Source organism: Crocodylus siamensis, chromosome 6, assembly GCF_052110815.1.
Source record: "Crocodylus siamensis isolate JL-2025a chromosome 6, ASM5211081v1, whole genome shotgun sequence".
NCBI classification, from domain to species: domain Eukaryota; kingdom Metazoa; phylum Chordata; order Crocodylia; family Crocodylidae; genus Crocodylus; species Crocodylus siamensis.
The window spans coordinates 57477720-57497497 of NC_143400.1; the positions used below are offsets into that span (position 1 = coordinate 57477720).

At 43.1% G+C, this 19778-nt stretch overlaps 1 long non-coding RNA gene across 3 annotated transcripts in view; it reads left to right on the plus strand.

The window, feature by feature from the left end:
• LOC149862869 (uncharacterized) overlaps positions 1–7510 on the plus strand; it is a 221449-nt gene extending 213939 nt beyond the window's left edge. For all 3 annotated transcript variants that reach the window (XR_016443071.1, XR_016443069.1, XR_016443070.1), the window contains exon 5: positions 4509–7510. This is a non-coding gene — a long non-coding RNA (uncharacterized LOC149862869). The remainder of the gene's footprint in view (positions 1–4508) is intronic.
• Positions 7511–19778: the final 12268 nt, after the last annotated feature.

The following is a 19778-nucleotide window of genomic DNA, read 5'->3' on the forward strand; positions in this document are numbered from 1 at the left end:
TTTGGGATGAAACCAAATATTAAAAAAAATCAATTTTTGTGGACCAGAAAACATGCATTTCAGGCACTGATAAGATATTCTCTCAGTGACCCCTGCTAAGTTTGGGCAAAGAAGCTGCCTGACTCAAGAATAAATGAGACAATGGATCTGGGTTTTTGGAGGTTTGCTGCAGTACAAAAAGAAAATCCCCACAAATCGCACACCATTAGTTATGGCATAGCATCCTTTCCTGGATCCTACTTGGAAAATCCTCAAACAATTGCAACCTACTCTAGAAGAAGACCTCATTTTTAAAGAGATCATTCCAGAACCACCCATCCTAGCCTTTAAACCTAGCTGAACCTTGCTGACATCATCAGAAGCAAACTTCCTATGACCCAAACCACACCCAATGGATCCAGACCATGTCAGGACAAGAAATGCAAACCTGCCAGCACACTTCCACCATCCCCACAATTACTACACCCCACAAAAGAACCATCAGCATTCTTGGTTCTTACAGCTGAACCTCCAAACGTATTATATATCTCATCCAGTGACCAAATGCCCTGATGGAAAATATGTAGGAGAAACCAAATAATAACTGTGCACCAGAATGAATGCACACTGGAAATCTATCAAAGACAAGAATACCCAACCACCTGTGGGGGCACATTTCTCCCAGGACACTCACTCCTCCGATCTCTCAGTTCTAATCCTCAAAGAGAACTTATAAAACACCTTCCGTAGGTGAGCCTACGAATTTCACTTCATAACTATTCACTGGATCTGTAAATCGTGGACTCAATATAGACATTGGATTCATGACCCATTACCCTGCCTGACATCTGATTCACCATGTATCTGCCTGACCTGACCTCTGACTTCTTTTCCCACACCTTTTCTCCCCTCCCCAACTTTTCTGCCCTTTTTCTCCCTGATTTCCAACTATTTCTTTTTTCAATGATAGCCTTTTTCACCTTCTAGTATCACCACTGTAATTTTTCCCTTTCTTCTCTTCCCCCCCCCCACTTTCTGCCCCCTCCCTTCCCTGCTCTACCTTTTGTTTTTCTAATTTCTATATTTTCACTGTCATCCTGTCAAACTTTTAGCTTCTCTCATTCCTGTTTTCCTGATTTTCAATTATTTCCCTTTTTTATAGACAGCTTCTTTTCTACCTTATATTCTATCACTGTACTGTCTCCCTTTGGCCTTTTCCCCCTGGCTATCCACCCCCTCCCTTACCTGTTTTACCTTTTGTCTTTCTAATTTCTACCTATATTTTCACTGACATCCTGCCACTCTTTTAGCTTCTCTCTTTCCTTGGAGTCTCAGATCAGCAGAAACTCCCTATGCCTGATGAAGGGTGACTGCACCCGAAAGCTTTCTAAGGACTGTTCCCAAACTACTCAGTTGGTCTAATAAAAGATATCACATCTACTCAAAGAACCTTGTTTGCCTGAGACAATGGAGTGACTTACAGCAGTATCAGAAATCATTCAGAAACCTGTCTTAATCAGCAGATTAAGGCCAAGATTAGAACATGCCTGTGGATCTAGTTCCAGTGACCAGATATAAATAACCAGTTTGTGTGATGTATTAGCAATCTGATGTTTTGCGGTCTACAAAACAAATATATCTTACATTACAAGGGCAGAAGCCACTTCAACAAGGTAGTCAGCTACCAGAAGGATATAAGACTATCAGGACCTTCCCCTACTTTATCATTTTGCTCTCATGAGATGATTTTCTAGTTATGCCCTTTGCAAGCATAAATATCTATTTTCTACACCTGCCTTGCTGATTTGGTATTCAACCTCACCTCTTTAAACCTCAGTCTGATTATCCCTCAGTTTTGCATGCTAAATCCAATTCAAGTCAGTAGGAGTTGTGTATATGCAACCAATGGGCAGTTTATTTGTAACTTTCACACCTATTTGCATCACCAAGTTTGCTACCACATTTAAGAATATTTGATATTTTGAGGCATCTTCTAGATGCTTTGAAAAAGAAAGAGCTGTGGACAGAAAATACACAATGAGAGCAGAAAAAATTGTTTTTTAAGCAAATGACTAGATACTGCTCTACTTCCTGTTTGCATTTGCTTGCTCTGATAAAGTGAGTTGCTATAGATGCCTACCTCTACTTTTTATGGATCACATTCCAGCCTGACGTCCCTGTATTTTCTTTTAATAAGTAGTAAAAAACCCCAAATAACCAAAACCCACCTCTATACACTCATGTGTCGTGGTTTTAGTTCATTACAAAAAAGCAATTTAACATTTTTCAATTCTTTTTCTGATGGAAAATGTATAATGTATGCATGTAATTTGGTAAATCTATTTTATTGTATTTGATCAGTGATTCTCACCTAGGGTGATGAAGATCCTTTCAAGGGTACCATGGGGTGTTCCACAATTAGCACTGTGAGATATGCAAATATGATATACAAGATAGACTCAGAGGCCGTGTCCACATGAGTGTGGACATTTGTTTCCCTGGAGACAAGTAGCAGTAGGACACCCTGTACTGATGCTACTGGTCCACAGGGAACACCTGTGCCATGCGCCCTCTGGCACATGCATGTTACACTAGGTGGGGTAGGGAAGACTGGGACCAGGAGTGGGCTGGCCCCACCAGCCTTCCTGCAGTCCTGGGGTTTCCTGGGGCTACAGCAGTGGTGTTCGTGCCACTTGGAGCCTGGCTGGCAGCTGGAGTGTGTCTCCAGTCAACCAGGCTCTGGTTTTGAGTGGTGCACGCTGTCCCCACATACACTGCCATGCTGCTTTTTTTTTCCTCAGGTTTTTTTTTTAATCCCAGGATCTTCTGGGGCCAAAAGACCCCCCATGCTGCTACCTTGCAGCATGGAAAACACCTGAGTGTATGGTATGTATATGAATACCACATGGCCATGCTCATCTGGACATGGACAGAGATTTTAGATAGGAATTAATAGTGCTAAAAACATTCTGTCCTGTTGTGGTCTTTCTGGGTTCTTTGCAACAGTGGCATTGATTTACTATTTTTCTATAGTCAAAAACACATGTGACAACTTTAAGCTGCCATTTTCTAAAGGGTGCCTTGAGTGTAACAAGGTTGAGAACCACTATATTGGGTTTACATTACCTCTGCTTAGAATACACTAGGAAAGACACATTTCCATTTATTTTTATTTACATACTTATTTATTTGTTGAATTTATATGCTGCTCTCTCCCCCTAAAAAGCTCAGCATGGCTTAAACAACAGATAAATTCCCCAAACCATCCCCTACAACATGTCCTCCTGCTCTTGCCCAATGAAAAGGCCTTATTGTTTCCTGAAGATGCCCAGACTTATGCTGTGATGGGCTGCATTGAGGGGGAAGTTCTAAAACTGAGCCACAACTGACAAGCTAACCAAGCGCACAGGTGGTAATCGCAGAAGGTTTCTCATTGATGACCTTAGGGATTACAGTGGAAGGTGAGGGAGGAAGTGGTCCCTCATGTGCTAAGGGCCCAGGCTGTTATGGCTTTATAGGTCAAGTCCAAAACTTTAAATTGTGTCCAAAAGCTTATTGGAAGCCAGTTAAAACTCTGGAGCAGTGGAGTAGTATGCTTTTTGCAACCAGCCCACCTCAGAAGGTGGACAACCATGTTCTGTACCAGTTCCAGAGAGTCCTCAAAGGTAGTCACATCTAGAATACTTTGCAGCAGTCTAGCATCAAAGTTACAAGAACATGAACAACAGCTGTCAGAACTGAATCTGAAAAGTGTTGCAGCCTTCCCCCATGGTGGAGTTGGTCAAAAGTGCCACCACACCTAGTCACCACTATGATTTGAGAATCCCAGTGCAGATCAAAGCTGTGAACCTGAATGACAAGGGGAGACTGAGCACCACCAGTGTTAGATGCCCCTATATCCTGCAGTTCATGAGAAGTGATAACCATCATGCCTTCTGTTTTGTCTGGGTACAGTTCAGTTAGTTCGCCCACATCCAGTCCCCAATTGCTGTCAGTCTTTGGGTAAGTATTGAGAAAGTCTACATACCACAACTTAGTTTGGGGCTCTATTTTGCTAAGCTTGTAAACCATATAGTGAGAGAGACACTGTATTACCAGAGGCATGCAAAGGAAATGGTTAAAGAAAAAGGAGACTATAAAGCTGTAAATGGGAGAAGAAAATTGGCCCTTATTGCATTATATAAAAAAGAGAAAGTGTGAACAGTCTTATGGAATTTAGTAGGAAATAATAGTCTATCGGTAAGTTATTTAAGCTTTCTTTAATGCAATACTTGCATCCCTGCTATAGAATTCTATAGTGTGGCTGAAAAATATATGGAAGGGATAGAATTATCTATTAAATTTTATGGGATTTTATGTAAAAAAAAACTATTGGTTCCATCTCTACTAATTCCCTTGTGATACTTACATAAAATATGTTTAGTTTCATGATTTATTCTGTCACATGACACCTTTGATGCATGTATATTCTGTGGTTCAGTTATAACTGCAGAAAAATGAGCCCTTTTCTTGTATTCTGATCCATGCAGGTGAACCGTGAATCTATCCAGAGCTCCACTTAGTCTTGGAGAGAAGTTAGCATCTGTGGCAGATTTTGGATTACACCAGAACTGTTTTTATCAATAAGCTGTTTAACAAAGGACAAGTCTCCACCATGTTTGCAGTGTAACTGGGAAGAAATGTTTGGCACATACTTGCTCCTGTTTGTATGTGCCAAACTGGAAATGCAGTGGTAAAGGTGCTCTGTGGGGACTTGCCCATGTTCACTCCTGAGGTCTCTTTCTCTGGTCTGCTTTAAATCAGGAGATGTTCCCAGAGGAGCTTCACTACTGTGTTTCTGGATCTGATGTATGTGAGAAGCAGTGGGTAGGCTGGAAATGTTTGGAAGTACCCATCTGCAGACACATTTGGGACACAATGAAGACCTGGATGCTGAATTCAGATTGATAATGACTGATGTAACCCATCACAAATAACCTTTATTAGGGGCCCCATGCTGATGGTTCTACACTACCTTCTCTTTCCCCACTGTAATTCATTATTTTAAGTTTCATCTGCAGTATGAAATCCCATTTTTATTTAGAAGTTTTGCAAATATTCCAGTGTAGTCCAGATGGAGAGCCTGGGAAATCTTATTTCTCTTTCCTGAGTTCTATATGTTAGCACCAGATTGCCTGGTTAATTGAGATCCAGAGACCAGCAGCTTATTAAAGTGGATGAAATTCCTGAACAGACAGGTTCTGGCAAGGGTCCAGGCACATGCACTCTATTGTATTAAATTTTCCCTATGGTGAAATAACTCACTTTACAAAATTAGGAAATAGCGTTACATATGTACACATTCCTATAACCTGGGTTTTTAGTATGGTAGGTCTATTAATAAATATAGATTTTGTTTTGAACATCATCAATTTGTTATATCAGCATCTATATGACATTGAAGAACTTTGGATGTTGGCCAATTTATAGCGATGATGAATTGGGGATGCTGGAAAATATTGTTATTTTGAACAATAATATATGATTAGATCAGAGCATCATATAAATTAAAGATCTATCCAAAAGTATGGAGAACTGCACAGGGGCAAGGATTACTATATTTCTAAGGTAAACATTGCTGTTAGACAAAGGATTAATCTTACTGAACTCCAGCCTACTAAATTAATATTTGTTATATGGAGAAAATTATTGTGTCCCATAGCAAGGTTGCAATATCAAACTTTTAATTTAAGTTAGTGAAGATTTGGTCATGCAAATTATTCCATTGACTTCACTAAGACTTCTTGGTTAGTAAGAATCTATCTTGAAATGTAAGCCCTGTGAGTTGAGAGAACTACGATTGTTTATTCATGGGTCTGCTATGACTGACAAAGTTGCTCTTGGTGGTAGAGTTGAACCATTAGTATCAATAAATAAAGATTTCAGGATACATTATTTGCTTATAGCATTTGCTTATATAACAAAATCACTTTGTTCCAATTCTACTGGGTACCTGTGCTACTTGTGGAAAGAAAGGATATGCTTTGGGATACGCATGTGTCAACTGCTACAATGCACCTTTGTATCACTGCACATTAATTATATGTATGATCATTAATAGTGGTAATAACAGCATTTCAGTAGCACCAAAGATCCCGTTGTGCTATTAGCAGGTGCTGTACAAACTGTTGGAAAAAGCCATTCTTGCCACAAAACACATACATCATAATAGACAATCCCAACCAAGATTGGGCAAAGTATATAAGAAATGAGCAAAATGTATCTGTAATTCTGGGATTACTTGTAGGCGCTTCTAAGTGATGCAGATTTTATTCATTTGCTAAAATAAGCTTTCATCGTTGTTGGGAACTCACTCAAAACATTTGTTAATGTTTCAGTGGAACTTGGTTTGAAGACAAAAAATATCTGTTTGTATAAGCATGTTTTTATATCTGACAGCTAATGTCATATTTTCACTAGCCAGAAGACCTTTTATATAATATGGCATTATACTGTTCTATGACAGCATAGTAGTATCGTATACATTATCTTAAACTTAGTTATACACTGAGACTCAAGACCCATTTGAACAATTTTTTTTTTCTTTCCAAGAGAGGTATAGTCTAGTTTCCCTTGAGGGTCTGATATTTTTAAACTACCTTAAGTGGATCATGCATGATGGGCGTTATAATACCCATATGTGCCTGCTTATATACCTAATTAACTTTAAAAAAGCATCTGCAGCAGATTGGAGCTGGTGAACCTCAAATTGTTTATACCCTACTATTTAGTTTAAATCAACCAGACCTGAAATTAAAACCAGAATTCAAATGTTAAAGAGAGGTCAATTTAAGCTTAGATCTTTCCAATGCAGGAGATGATATGGTACCTCTCAATGTACCCAGTGAAATTGATATGATGAAGATATTGTTTGGTGGAAAAGTCTTAAAAGTGAGAAAGATGAAACTTCAGTGTTGCAGTGGGGAGGGAGCAGGGGGAGAAGGAATGGGTTATGAGATGATAGAATTAACTGCTGAATGGAATTTCATCATGCAAAAAAAAAACATGCAAGAAACAGATTATTGAAAAAACTGGAAAATGAGGTTGGAAAAGCACATAGGACAATTTATGGATCTTCAAAAGTGCATTAAAGCTGGCATGGCCTGGGTGAAGAATGTTTGTTTGTAAGTTCCATGAAAGATATGATCTTTTTTATGCAAATAAATATTATAATCTTAATATCCAGAATTTTCTTATTAGATGGTTATGAAGACCATAAAGAGGCATCTTGACAGCAGACCCATTCAATCTCCAATTCATTCTTTCTTCTCCTTAAGTTTGAAGATATATTTCAACCTTTAAAATTTTATTTTTATTAGTGTTTTTTTGGGCAAGTGAAGACTCATCCATTTTGAGTAAAGATTAAATGGAAGGTCATGTCACTTCCTGCTCTTTATTTATTTATATATTTTTATACACACATAATGTTCTAGCCTCCTTGTGATTTCCATACCAATTATCTATAGAAACTGTCACAGTTTTGAAAAGTAAATAAATATATTGTTTGTATGTTCAGGGGTTTAGACCTTTAAAGTAATGTATTCCCTTGAGAGGTCCAGGCCAGTTCTTTCACTGGTATCATCTGGCCTTCAATCTCATGTTTGTTGCAACATGCAGAAGATCTAAGCGTGAAGTCCTCAGAAGTCTGAAGGATCTCAGTCCAAGGGCTACCTGGGTCCAGATGTAAGAAGAGGAAAGGAGGGAGAAGACTGGACCATCAGTAGTGAAAAATAAGTACAGGGAGAATAAGAGTGTGTCCTGAAACATTTTGTAAACATTTTTCTGGAAATTTCTCTGGAAATGTGGGACATTGGGAATGGTTCCTACTCCCCCATAAATGTTCTGTTCACCCATATTTTAAATGTATATCTCTACCTTTCTGATCTCTTTTTTTTCTTAAATCACTGGCTGATTTAAGTCTGTATGTTTGTCTTATTCCATAGTCATCTTGTCTTCTGTGTTGTTAGTCCTTTGATCCAAGGGCATTTGTATAAAGAGTTTCAGGCCATCCTGGTGGCCAGTTTTGGTTATATGTGTGTGTATATATATACACATACATACATATATATGTGTGTGTGTGTGTGTGTGTAAGTATGTATGTATGTATATGTGTGTGTCTATATATATTAGATTTAAGAGACAGCACACTGAAACTGGTGGATCATCTAGTCAAAGAGCTAGAATTGTTATTGCTGGAATGCATTGATATTTTTGAGCCATTACACCTGACTGTGGATGCATATTTTTTGGTTTCTCAGATTTCTATTTTATTTTGGGTTTTTTTTGTTTGTTTTTTAAATCAGTTCTAATTTACTGCAAACAGAACCAACCCTCTGACCTGGACCTATGATACCTTCCTGAAGTTTACTGATCTCAAGTTTTTCAGACATCAAAATTATGTCTTTTTTTTTTACCTGCCTATTGCTTCAAAAACAACTCTGCAGCTACTGGCTTCATTAATATGCATACGGTACAATGCAAATGGCTCTTGAGGCCTCCCCTTGGTAGATGATTTAATGTGGCAGTTATGAAAGCTGCTCAGACTGTGCTCGATTAGCATAATAATGAAGCTTCTGCAGCAGTGTTATCGTCCTCAAAGGAAATAGCCTGAGTGGTCACAGCTCTTTTAACAAGTACCACTTTAGGATAAAAAGCAAAGGACTCTGTTTGAAATAGTAGATTGGAACACGTGAACTGGGAGGGAGTTGTTTGTTGTCTTTACTATGCAGTGGGGAAGTGGCATCTGCAGCCTGTGAGCAGGCTGCTGGATAGACCAAGGATGCAATTCCAGGACTCTAGGTACTTACAACATCTAAAAACCCTTGCGTCAGGGGAAACATTTTCTTTGTTTTATAAGTCAAGCTGTCAATTAGCTGGATACTATCCTAGTTCTCTTCCCTACCAGGTCCATCTAGGAATAGCAGTGAGTAAAAACAAAAAGACTCCACATTTTCCTTCAGTGTTTTGTGAACATGCCTTGAAAAAATAAATGCTATTTAAGGTTGGGTATTTAGCTTGTGATTTCTGTTGCTTTCTAACCAACTGGGGGTGTGACTAAACAGAATAGAAGTCTTTCGATAGCTGAGAAACTACTGCCATATGGCTGAGCTGAGAAGATGACTTTTCACACAAAAAAATCTTAATTTGATTAGTGGTAGCATATGCCATGCAGCAACTACAGGTCTCCATGCTATTCTTAATTTCAGTTTCTGAGTTTGAAAGTGAGGAGAGTGCACAGAGGTCACATTTTAACTTAATGGAGAGATGGAGGTGTAGGTACTTTTCGCTATGGCAAGATTTTCATCTTTGAAAGACTATCATAGTGAGAGGTTAATGCATTAGTATTTTGAACTCTTTCCTTATATATCTAGTAGGATTGTGCAAATAATTTTTTTTAAGACCAAACTGAAAAATGAGAGGTTTGGACCAAACAGAAATTTAGTTTTGGGGTTTTTTGGTGATGTGAAGACCCCAAATTATATTATGTTTGACTCAAAAAATGTCATTTCAGTTACTTGCAGGAAAATCCAATGAACTGAGCAGTTAGCTCATAAAAGTCATGGTGCTTCCTGCCTTTTAGCTAATAGCTCAATTCAGTTCCTACAGAAGAGCTTGAGGGGAACCAAGTTCAAATCATATAGTTAAATACATTCCACCTGTCTGGAATTCCCTATTTTTCATCTGGAGCCAGTGGATCTGATTCTCCACTTGCTTATATCTTGTGTAGTTATTTGCATCACTGCAACATAGGTTTAAAACTACTTGGTGCATGTTCCCTGCACTACTTCTACACAGGTGAAAATAACTGCAGGAGAACATCAGGCCCTTGTCACTAGATTTGTAGCCAGTTTGGACAACTGAAAGTGTAAATAAGCATGTGTGTAAATCTTTGTAGGATTGGAGTCTTACAGTATGTAAAGACGTTTGGGGAGGTTAGTGGGAGGTTAGATCTAAGGTAAGTTGGGATGGGGGACTAGTGGGAGGCTGCCTGGGCAATTTGGGAGGAGGGCAAGGAGGCTCTGGGGGAGTGGATCAGGGGGATAAGTAGAGTCTATGGAGGCTTGGGTGATCATGAGGGCAAGCAGGATCCACAGGGGAGATTGGTGGCTGTTGGTGTTCATGGGAAGGATGGGGAGGGTTGTGGGGTCCAGGGTGGTTGGCAAGATTTGGGGGGCTAGCAGGGTCCACAGGGGGCTTGGAGGAATGGGGTGCTCTGTCCCATACCCCCTGGGACTAGGGGCTATTTTTAGTTCTCCAACCCTCCCACCTCAAGTGAACAGCCCCCACCCCATGAACCTACCACCCCATCCTGCCCATCCCTCCCACCACCCTAAGTGACATCTTCAGCTTCTGGCACTATTAAATGTTGGTAAAACCAGCACTGGGAGCATCTTGTGGGATTGGGGTGTTTGGTGGGCTGCTCCATGGGGAGAGTTGTCCATTTTTGGGGTGAGAGGAGTGGCTGGGGACTAAAAGTCATCGAGATGGGTAGGAAAAGTGCAGCCCCTGGACTGGGCCAGAAGCTGGGCTTTTTCAGCCCCGGGTCTGCACTGGGAATTGTACAGAAGTTCAGGGCAGATCAGCTTAAAATGGCCCACCTGATCTCTGTTAGACAACCTCGGATCAGCCATTTTTAGACTTATCTACCTGTCCTGAACTTCTGTGCAGTTCACACTTAGATCTAGGGGTCCAGACAGACTTAGATCACACTTGACCTAACTAGGCATCTAGGGGTGCAGACAGAAATTACATCACATGATTGTCCCCTTGAAAGCACTTTACAGCCATGCCCTTATGAAGTTTTAAAAAGTTGTATTTGTGGCGTATTTGCAGCCAGTAAAGCTGGGGATGAAAGCAGCTATTACATGTAAAATTGGGTACTACACAGCTGGTCAAGACCTGGAATATCATGAAACTTTCTGTAAAAAGAAATCTACTGTGCAACTGTAGGGGGTAGCCATTTGCAGCCTGGCATTAGGGCCAGCAATCACTTTGGTAGCGAATCCATGAAACAATTGGCTTTGGTGTTATGATTTGATTAATATTCAAATCACATACTAAAACATAACAAAAATAAATAATATAAGCAGCATTGGCTCTACTTATTTAGTTGGCATCCCTACACTGTGGGCCAGACCGCCTGAATGATTCCTTATTTATACTAATACCTCAGTGTGCTGCTTTGGCTGTTCTACAAGGCTTCATATTCTCTCTTATCATCCAAAAAATGCAAGAAGGGTCTGCTGTTATTAAGTTTTTAATGATATGTTTACTCCTATACAGATTTTTCTATGGATAAGAATGGTCCAGACTCTGAATTTTGTTGTGAGTTTTATTATTATTTTATTTTGGACCCTTTTCAGATCTGGAGACAAGAAATATACTTTTCACAAAAGAGCATAGAAACAAAGAAACTAATGAAACTTTACAAATGAGTCTAGTTTACAGATTAAATTTATGCAGGTATTTGTAGCAATAATAAATATTATATTGGCCTTACTCTACATGTTACAGGTATTGCTCAATTAACTGGTTAATTATGTAGTTACCTTGAGATTAGCTACATGTACAAAGTACCTATAATTCCATAAAACCTCCAACCAGCTATAAATTTAGATCTCAAAAATGTGTACTAACTTCATAGCTGGTTGCTATCGAGTTTTAATTTACCTGTGCAGAGTCTCCTATGCAGCTGGGAGTCCCATCACCTGACGGTTCACCATAGTTTCATCGTTTCTAGGGTCGGAAGGGAGCTGAGCAGATCATCTAGTCCAACCCTCTGCCATGGCAGGAAAGAACACTGGGGTCAAACGACCCCAGCAAGGTGTACATCCAACCTCCTCTTAAAGACCCCCAGGGTAGGAGCCTGCACCACTTCTCTTGGAAGTCAGTTCCAGACCCTAGCCGCCCTGACCGTGAAGTAGCGCCTCCTGATATCTAACCTAAACCTACCCTCTGCCAGCTTGTGACCGTTATTCCTGGTCACTCCTGGCGGTGCTTGGGGGAATAGTGACTCCCCCAATGCCTGCTGATCCCCCCTGACTAGTTTATAACAGGCCACAAGATCCCCCCTCAGCCTTCTCTTTTGGAGGCTGAACAGTTTCAGGTCCCGTAACCTCTCCTCATAGGGTCTGCCCTGCTGTCACCTGATCATGCAAGTGGCCCTCCTCTGGACCCTCTCCATGCTGTCGACATCCCTCTTGAAGTGTGGCGCCCAGAACTGGCCTGAGGTATTGCAGCAGCCTGGATTCCCCAGCTCCAGGGATATGTGGGACACCCTAGTGGCTGGGACCCCGTCATTTCAAAAGGGTCATTTGAGGGGGTCCCAGCCACGGGAACTATCTTTTTCTGGTCAAGCTCTTCTCCCTGGTTGGGAGGTCTGTAGTAAACTCCCACCGTTAAGTCCCTTTCCCCTCGACTGCCTTGTACTCTATCCCAAAGCACTTCAGAGTGCCCCTCCCCTGACTCCTTGCTAATATTGACGAGGATGTGTATTCCTCCTTAATATAGAGCGCCACGCCCCCACCTCTCTTTCCTATCCTGTCCCTCCTGTACAGCCTATAGCCCTTGACATTCACCGCCCAATCGTGTTGCGTCCCACCACATTTCCGTAATCCCCACTATGTCCGGGCTTGTGTCAGCCAGCAGGAGGGTGAGTTCCTCCTGCTTGTTGCCCATACTACGAGAGTTTGTGTAGAGGCATTTGAGGCCTCCTGTGGGTGTGTGTACTGACCCCCTTGTCCCACTGTTACCCTGACCCCTATCTCTTACTGTTTATTCGCTTCGCTCGTTGGTCTGGGTTGGGCTGTAGTTGTGGGTGCTGTTTGGTCTGGCAGTCCAATGTTTCCTCCGTCCTCATCTTCCCCTTCCCCCGACTAGCCTAGTTTAAAGCCCGCCGGAGGAGGTCCACCAACCTAGCAGAGAACACATGCTTACCTTTAGGGGAAAGGTGAAGCCCATCCCATCCCAGCATGTCTCTCATCGTGATGTGCCGGTCATGGCTGAGGAAGCCAAAGCCCTCCTCGAAGCACCATTCCTGTAGCCCCCAGTTGGTCTCCGCGATGCATGTTTCATGCTGTCTACCTCATCCACTCACTGGCAGGATAGAAGAGAAAACCACCTGTGCGCCCATCTCCTTCAGCACACACCCCAGAGCGTTGTAATCCTCCATCAGGCCCAGCCATGCCTGGGAGTCCTGCAACTGAGGTGACTGTTAGTGCAGCAGCTGCTGAATCTGGGTCATGGTAACATGGGGACCCAGAGTCCAGCACCTGTGAACAGTGCATGCTAGGACCTAGCTGGGACCCAGCAGGCACTGGTACAGCTGCCCTGGAGATGCCTGAAACCCCCAGGGCTAGGGGATTATAGCACCTGCAATCTCTCAGGCTCAGAGGTCAGTGAAACCTCTCAGCCTGAGGTATTGCAGCAGCCTGGATTCCCCAGCTCCAGGGATATGTGGGACACCCCAGTGGCTGGGACCCCGTCATTTCAAAAGGGTCATATGAGGGGGTCCCAGCCATGGGAACTCTTTTTCCCAGTGCAGGGGGAATCTGACAAGCTACCAGCACCAGCAGTAAGGCACAATGGGATCAAATATATGGTCCGACAGTTGCGCCTTCTGCTGTGTATGTGTGGCATGGCAGCAGACCATGATCGTGTAGATCATACATTAGAACCTATCACAACTTTACCTGCACAGGTAGATGGGGCCATTGTTTTATAATGATGGGTCAGATATAAATAGGTGTATGAGAGAGATTTCATAGATTTCATAGACATTAGGGCTGGAAGAGACCTTGTCCAGCCCCCCACCCGAAAGGCAGGATGTCAGCTGGGGTCATAGGATCCCAGCAAGATAAGCATCCAATTTACTCTTGAAGGTGTTCAATGTAGGTGCTTGAACCACCTCTGGATGGCAGGCTGTTTGAGACCTTGGGGGCTCGGACAGTAAAGAAATTCTTCCTTATGTCCAGCCTGAAACGGTCTTGCAGGAGTTTGTGAGCATTTGTCCTCATCATCCCTTGGCGTGCTCTCGTGAACAAATGTTCCCCCAGATACTGGTGGTCCTCCCTGATAAACTTATAGGTGGCCACCAGATCACCCCTGAGCCTGCGCTTTTCCAGGCTAAAGAGCCCCATAGCTCTCAGCCGGTTGTCGTAAAGTCTGCTTTTCTGACCTCTGATCATGCATGTGGCTCTTCTCTGGACACTTTCAAGCTTCTCCACATCCTTTTTGAATTGTGAAGCTCAAAACTGGATGCAGTACTCCAGCTGCAGCCTCACCAAGGCCGAGTACAAGGGAGAATGACGTCCCAGGATTTGTTTGAGAAGCATCTATAGATGCAAGCCAGCATTTTGGTCACTTTACTAGCCACAGCATCACTTTACAGGCTCATGTTCATCTTGTGGCCAATGATGACCCCCAAGTCTCCTTCTTCCATAGTGCTAGCCAGTGTAGCACTGCCAAGCCTATAAGGATGCTGCAGGTTTTTCCTCCCAAGATGGAGAACCTTGCATTTTTTGGTCTTAAACACCATCAGGTTCTCATCTGCCCATTTGCTGAGCCTGTCCAGGTCAGCCTGGATCACCCTCCTGTCTTCTGGTGTGGATGCTTTGCCCCAAAGTTTGGTGTCATCTGCAAACTTGGCCAGTCCGCTTCTGACTCCGATGTTCACATTGTTAATGAAGATGTTGAACTATATGGGTCCAAGGACAGTTCTTTGGGGGACTCCACTGGTCACAGGGCACCATGACGATTGACTTCCATCAATTATACCCTCTGGGTCCAATCACAGAGCCAATGTCTAAGCCAGTGGATTGTGGGGGACCCAAGGCCACAATTGGCCAGTTTCACCAAGAGGTGATCATGGGATACCGGATGGAAGGCTTTTTTGAAGTCAAGATATATGACATCAATCTCTTCTCCCTTGTCCAGGTGATAGGTCTCCTGGTCGTAGAAGGAAATGAGATTGGTCAAGCAAGACCTACCCACAACAAACCCATGCTGGCTATCCCTCAAGATGTTGGCATCAGCCAGTCCATTTAGGATAACCTCTTTAATAAACTTTTCTAAGACCTTCCCCAGGACAGAAGTCAGGCTGATGGGCTTATAGATAGCCAGATCCACTTTCCTCCCTTTATTGAAAATCAGCACCACATTGGCCTTCTTCCAGTCTTTCTTCCACTCTCCTACACGAGAGTGCCAGGAGGTCTCAAAAATCTGTGCCAGAGGCTGGGCTATGATGCTCGCCAGCTCCTTGAGTACCCTGGGGTGTAGATTTTCAGAGACAGCTGACTTGAATGTATCCAGCCTCTCAAGGTATACGTTCAAATGGTCAGCATTAACGGAGGGCAGGGGATCTCCCTCACTCAGACCTCCCTGTCCTGTGGTGGGCATGGGTGTTCCATGGGACTTATGCAAAGTACCCATTTAATAGGTTGGCTTTTTCCTGGGCGTCAGTTGTCAGTTGTCCCATCTGATTCAGCAGTGGTCCAATGTTGCCCTTCCTTTTCCTCCAGCTCCCCACATATCTGTAAAAGGACTTTTTATTGTCCTTGATGCTCAAAGCTAGTTGGAGTTCAGTTGCAGCCTTGGCTTTCCTGGTTTGCTCCCTGCAGGACTGGACCAGTGCAGAATAATCCTCCTTGGAGGTGAATCCTATCTGCCATCCTTTGTAGCCCTTTCTTTTTAGCCTCAGGAGGTCTCCTAGATCCCTGGAGAGCTGGGGGGTGGGGGGGAGGCTGCTGTTCCCTCTTGCTGCCTTTCCTCCGAGATGGAATAGAATTAGGTTGTGCATTCAGAATCACTCCTTTGATGAGCAACCACTCTTCCTGAACTGCCCTCCCCCTGGGGTCGTGGTCCCTTAGGGTCCCACTGAACAGCCTCCTGAGCTTGTTAAAGTCAGCTTTTCTAAAGTCAAGGACTTCTGTGTTGGTGACTGACTTGCCAGCTTTACGGTGAATGGTGAAGGTGATCAGCTCATGGTTGGTGTCACCCAGCTTCCCATCTATCACTTGGTTGCCTATTAGGTCATCCCCAGTACCCAGTACCACGTCGAGCAGTGCTTTACCTCTCATTGGCCCATCGACTTCTTGAGTCAGGTAGAGGTCATCCATGCACGATAGGAAGCTTTGCAACTGCTCAGATTTTGCTGAGTGATCTTCCCACAAGATGTCTGGGGACAAAAAAAGTGAATACCCCCCCAATCTGAAACATCTCATCTAATAGTGCAAATACATTCATATTAAATAGGATATGATTTATGTATGTAGTTTCCAGGCACATTATTGCCCTGTAATGGAAAGTTAAGGCTAAACATTTATGTACATAATGGGTGAAAGACAGATGGGTCCCAGTCCAGCTTCCAGTGGAGCAAATAGGAGATTAGTCATGGGTGTTCAAAGGAACACATACAAGTATTTATCTCTGTGGAAAAGACTTAGTTTCCCTGAAAAAGAAAATAAGAATGACAGGAAATAAAAAAGACTTTGAACTTGCTTGGAATTTATATCAGCATATCATAAACCTATACAAAATAGGTCTGGGGTCTGACTGTTGATATTTGAAGTCCAATTACTGGTTGTTTTTGATGCTGTGCTGCTTAGTCATTCTCTGATGGTTTGAATCCTTGTCATTTAATTGCTTTCCTTATTCCAGTGCACATGCAGCCCATTCTTCATTACAATTACAGGGTTCAAGGCCTGTATTGTGAATGATATAGGGCTCTTTAATTTTAATTTGTTGACACCTTTCCTGCACTGATTATGTTAATTATGTGTCCTTTTATGACCTTTGTCCTGTTTGTGCCTTTCTTCCTTTGCTTGTAAAAGTCCATTGGGAAGACTTAGTCATATCACTGGGGGCTTTTTTTCTTCTTTCTTCTTACATTTTTGGCTAGGAAGTCATAAAATATTTCTTTGACAACTTGGTGAACTGTTCTCTCCTATTTTCCAGGGAAATGTTGTAGCTGCATTTCATTTGGGCAATCCATATTAGGAAGTGATTCTGATTATCCTTGGCTTTATTATTTTAATGCTGGTGTGACTCTTTTGCAGGCAGTAGAATTAGTCTTGAGTTCAGAAACAGACCCCCAGATTATTTTGGTGTGAATCTCACTACATCTTCTATGTTAAAGATATACAGGAGCAAAAGAGGGGGAGGATGAAAGGAGCCTTTACTATACTCTCTGCTTCTATGCTCCTGTTCTCTCAGGTGGGCAAACTTATTTATTCTACAGTTTGACCTTCCAGCCACTAGGGCCTGTTCCATGTAGGTACCAATTACCTGCCCTCTTGCCTATTCAGTACTCTTTCAGTGCAGTGAGGAATTGGGAAGAAGGTCCTTTGAGAGTTTGGGGGCAGGAGCAGGCCCAGCAAGGGAGGTTCCTAAAGGACTAACACTCAGGGCAAAGTGGGATGAGAAAGAGTTATATGAGCACTGTTGGGGAGTTCATTCCGCACTAACTTACTTGAGCTTCCTCTGCTCTTGGAAAGGAGGAAGATTTCAAAAGAAGGGTGGACCATGGAAACCACACAGTAAAATATAGAGAAGAGAGAAGACTATCCTTGTTTCATCCTTTCCTTCTCTAATTTGGGTAAGGAAGGTGAGAGAAGAAGAGCTCAATAGGACACATCTACAATCCCCTCATTTCACATTTGTGGATGATAGAACTCCCTCTAATAATCCACAAAGTCTTTTGAAAGGCATCCTTTACAGTGCTCCTCTGTCTGAATGCCTACCAAATCTCAAGAATGAGTAGCTAAACTGAAATGCTGTGACCACTGCATATTATATTCCCCATAGCCATCTTGTGTTATTACTCTGGGCATAATTTACCCTGGAAAAGGCTTTCTGGTATAGCTATAGAGGTGTGAAGTATAGAGAGCTATATAGCTGTGTTAGTCTGAAGTCAGGAAGTCCCCTATCTTTTGTTTATGTAACTATAATGACAAACTCCTAATATAGACATTGTACATGTCATAAAAATGAGACTTGGCCAGTTTGGCTTATACTGGTTCACTAAATGACATAAATTATAGCAGCAAAACCACTTTTTTTCAGTATATCCACATGTGATCCCTGGGGCCTTACGGGTAGCACGGCCTGTCGGGTATGTATCCCCTCCCCTCAACTCACCTGCCATGACTTTGATGTTAAGCTATCAAGAGAGGGGGTTCAGTGGAGATCTTCTTGGAAGGGCTTCCCGACCATGGCAGTAGTCACGATTATTTGGCACAATGTTTCTCAAGGCTCTGCCTCCCCTACACCCTGTCCAGTCGCCAACTGGATAGGTGATGGTGTGATGGTGGCATCAACCCCATGGGCTTGTTCGGTGCCTACTTCAGGTGAGGGCACCCATATCCTAGTGGGCTCGGTCAGCTCTTGTCCTTCTGACCTTGATGCCTCAATTCTCTTTATTTCTTTGATCTTTTTTCCTTTTTGTTTTTTTGTTTTTTGGTTTTCTTTAGGAGAAATATTCTCCTGGGCGGGGCATGGAGCCACTCCTTTTCCCCAGCCTCATACAGGAGGCTCAAATACTGCCCCTTACCTACTTCCTACAAGGAGCTTAAACGCTCCCCTTGGTCTGCCTTCCACAGGGAGCGGTAGTGCTTCCCCTGCTTTGCCTCCTACAGGGGGTTGAAGTGTTCCCCCTGCTCTGCCTCTGGCCGGGGGCTCAAAGATTTTCCCTGCCCTATTCACCCGTGCTGCTCCAGCTGTGCCACTCCTCTTCCCCAGAGAAGCCTCAGCACCTCTGGTGTGCTGCTCACCTCCTCCCTCTTCCTCCAGCTCCCCCTCACTGCAAGGACTGCTGGGGCTTTTAAACTTCTGCGCAGCGGCTGGTATGGCCTCTGCGATTGGTCCACCTGCTCCCTGTGCAAGGAACAGCTGATTAAACAGCCAGTGTAATGCCGGCTTGCACAGCTGTGGCCGTGGTCCTGGTTCCTGCACTGCCAGGCTGGCAGGAGGTAAGTTTTCCTTGCGGGGGGTCTGTTTCAGGGTTTTGGGACCCGCGGAGCCTCCACTCCTTTGAAACTCTGTGGGGGCATGTTGCCACCACACCACACATGAAATTAATTCAAAGCAATAAACTCCAGAGCAATTTAAGCCAGAGTAAACTACTCCATAGGGGCAGCATCTACATATGCACCCAGGAGAGCAGCATTTTGAGCAGGGGCAGAACAGTTTATGCCATGGCCATTCCTGCATGGCTCAGCCTAGGTTGGCAGGGACATGGGGTATCAGCCCCGGACTCTGTATGATGGTGCCAGGCACCAGAGGGGCTTGTTGGGACAAAAGGGCGCTGCAAGTGTGGAGCTGTATGGTTAGGCAGCAGGCAGGAATCTGGCCCCCTCCTGTTTGGGTTCGCTGGGTGCAATTTACACATGCAGTCAGCATTTACATGTGCTTTTAATTGCAGTTAATTAATCCACCATACAGTAGTACTGTCCTCAACAGTACCATATTATAGTGGCATTAACTAATTTACTGTGGCCTAATAGCATCGCACATGTAGACAGTGATGCTTTACCACACAGCTAATTAGTCTACTCTAAACTTTTACAGCAATTTCATTGAAAAGCATGCCTCTCCTGACATTACTATACTGATAAAAGTTTCTAGTGTGAACTTGGCCTTGTGCTCTCCAGTTCTGCTTGTTGCAACCAGCTGTCATCTTATTGCTTAGATCCTACTCTTATCCAAAATACTAGGCTTTGCACAATATGGGTGCATCCACACATGCAAGCATGTGTGCTTGCAGC